Here is a 3,506-nt window from a genome sequence, read left to right on the forward strand (position 1 = left end):
GTGTGCACCTGAACCCCAGCCAGGGTAGCCGGGTGGTCAGCAGGTTTCCCCCCAAAAAGGTGCAAGCTGGTGTGGTGGTGCACACCTTTAATCTCAGCACTTGGGGAACAGAAAGCAGGGGGATCTCTGTGTGTTCAAGGCTAGCCCAGTCTCCATAGTGAACTCCAGACCAGCCAAGGCTACATAGTGAGACCCTGTCTCATGAAGGGGACGGGGGAGAAAGGTGGAGAGCAATAGAGAAGATGCTTGAAGTTGACTTTTGGCCTCTATATGTGTAGGCACTGGTGCATTTACTACATACACACGTGCACATACATATATCATATACTATACTCTTACACACACACACCATACAATACACTATATTGCACTCACCACACCCTAACCCATCCCATTTATACATAGCCTATACTACACATACCATACACATCACATATACTACACTGTATATACTACACATAGCATACCCATACATGCATATACACAACCCCCTGCCCCCAAACCAAAAAGTTAGAATCCGGATTCTAGCTTAACTCCACCTGTGGCTGAACCCTGATCAAACCTCATAGTTGACTCATCCTGTGTCTGTGTCTGGGCCTAGGAGGCTTCCAGAACCCAGCAAGCCTGGTGGCAGAGCAAATCAGTGCAAGTAAAAACATCAGGGGTGAAGGGAGCTTCCTGTTAGTTCTGATGAGTTGGACAGGAAATACAAGCCATATTGCTCAGTCTGCTTCCTTACATACCCAGGACTACCTGGTCGGGAACTGATGTGGGAGTCTTCTGTTTTGTGTTGATTTCATTGGTTAAATAAAGAAACTGCCTTGGCCCTTTAATAGGACAGAAAATTAGGTAGGCAGAGTAAACAGAACAGAACAAGCCATAGAAGGCTGGCCATGGATCTTTGGGCTCTCCATTTCCCTGGGACCTCAAAATCCTCACAGCCTCCTCCAAGCTTGGCAGTGTCTCCACCACATGGTTACGAGAGTTCCTATTCTTAGCAGATGCCACCTGGGTGGCCGTGACCACGGGGCTGTGGGCAGAGATGAAACAACTCCGGATGTCTGCATTTTCCACGTGGGATAAAATGTGAGCTAAATATTTGTCTTAGGTTTGAAAATAGTGTTGATTCTGAGATGCCAAGTTGTTTCAATGTAATATATATAACAGCTCACAGAGTCGGTCACATGCAGCCAAACTCAAGCACAGGCATTCGAGTAGAAGGAATTACACACGAACACACATGTGAACATTCATGCATGTAGGGAAGTCAAGGCAGCACCTGGAGGCAGGAACCCAGAGGTAGGGCCTGACTCAGAGAAATGCTGTTTCCTGACTTGCTCAGTCTGCTTCCTTACATACCCAGGACTACCTGGTCGGGAACTGATGTGGGAGTCTTCTGTTTTGTGTTGATTTCATTGGTTAAATAAAGAAACTGCCTTGGCCCTTTAATAGGACAGAAAATTAGGTAGGCAGAGTAAACAGAACAGAATGCTGGGAGAAAGAAGCCCAGTCAGGCAGTCGCCATGATTCTCCCACTCCAGACAGATGCAGGTTAAGATCTTCCCTGGTAAGCCACCTCGTGGGCCACACAGAATATTAAAAATGGGTTAGATCAATATGTAAGAGCTAGCCAATGAGAGGCTGGAACTAATGGGCCAAGCAGTGTTTAAAAGAATACAGTTTCCGTGTAATTATTTCGGGGCATAAACTAGCTGGCGGCCTGGAGCTGGGGCGGCAGGAATGTAGCCCGCTGCTCCAATTACAACAGGGAACGGCACCATCTACAGTGACCTGGGCCCTTCCATATCAACCATTAACAAAGAAAATGCCCCCACAGACTTGTCTACAGACCAATCCGGTAGAAGCATCTCTTCAACTGAGATTCCCTCCTCCCAGAAGCTCATGTCAAGTGGATAAAAACTAACCATTATATTTACCACTATTATATTTCTCCCCCATTTTCCTCATTACCATCTGTCTCTGTGTGCTTGCTATGTGGTCCAGACTAGCCTGGAACTCCAAGGTTTGGATCCTCCCACCTTCAGGACTACAAGTATGTTCCTCCCTGCCGGTCTCTTCTTGCTCCTCTCTGTCCTCAGCTACTTGCTACCTTGATCCCAGACTGGCTACATCCTCAGTCTAAGCAAAGGAGACCAAGACAACAAGTTCCTACTAGGAATTTCCTTTTTTTAAGAACCCCCACTCCACCATTTCCTCACCTTTCATTGATTTGAACAGAGTTACATGTCTTTCCTTGAACCAATCATTGTGTACAGCAGAACTGGATAGACTGACTGCCTACCCAAACAGAATCCATATTGGGAGCTAAGGGTGGGCCATCAGTCTATGTGATGAGGGTGGGCACAGGGAAGATCTGAAAAGGAAGGAGAGGTGAAGTGGAGGGGAAGGGATACTGAACTGGACCAGGCGATGTCACCATGAGTCATTTATGTGAACTCCCTGCTTCTTGGTCCCATCTTCCTTATCTTGCCTTACATCCAAGCCTGCTAAGTGGCATGGGGATACCAACCCCCGCCCCGGTGGTTCATGCCTGCATTCCTTTGCCTTGCTGTACCCCCATCTGAAATTCTCAGCCTGTCTTCAGATGACATTTCGACCCTGACTTTTCACAGCTATAAAACGAATGAATCACGGCTGTGTCTTCCCATTGCCTGGTGCTCTGCCAATCCTTCCTTCCACTGTAGCCAGGCTTTCTTACTGCACCAGTGACCTGTCACCCACCCACACAGAACCTGCTGGTCCCTTGAGAGGTTGGTTTTGGGCACATCTCAACCAGTCTCTCTATTCCCAGAGGCTAGGCATTGCCTGGCTTAAAGAAACGGCCCAGTAAATATTTGTAAAATTAAATAAACTAAGTCTGTTTTCAAGACACGACTTCTGGGAAGTTGTTTGCCTTTTGACAAATGACAAAGTCTGGAATATGGGGAACAAATCTTGGCATTTCAGGCACCAGTAAGCTGGGGACAGGCGCTTCCTCTGTCCTTTGTGCCTGGGGGAGGAAGGCTGTCTTGGCAGGTGGAGTTTTCTATTCTTGCCTCCTTTGTGAAAAAAAAAAAAAAAAAAAAAAACAAAAAAAAAACAAAAAAAAAAAAAAAAAAAAAAAAAAAACAAACCCACAATTGTGCTGTCTCCTGCAAACACAAGTATGTCATGGAAACAAATGTGTTTTCATTTGCCTGTGGGCTAGGAGGAAACTGGACTGATCAGGTTTCCTGGCCTGGTTCTGGTTGACAGAATGTTCCTTCTGACATCTTTGCGAGTGATGATGACCATGTCCCGACTGACTCAACCCTGACCCCACAGCCTCTGCACCCCACTTGCCAACCCAGCTCTGCCTGGCAGGGAGATCCAGACTTTAGTAAGGCATTTGAGGGAGACATGTTCTAAGACATGCATGTTCCCTGGCCTGGTTGCTTCTTCTACTGACCTGGGGCCTGTCCTTACCCTCTGTGCCCTCCATGGTCCTTTCCTGAGTATCCTTCCTG

The sequence above is a fragment of the Microtus ochrogaster genome, chromosome 10 (assembly GCF_000317375.1).
Source record: "Microtus ochrogaster isolate Prairie Vole_2 chromosome 10, MicOch1.0, whole genome shotgun sequence".
NCBI lineage: Eukaryota > Metazoa > Chordata > Mammalia > Rodentia > Cricetidae > Microtus > Microtus ochrogaster.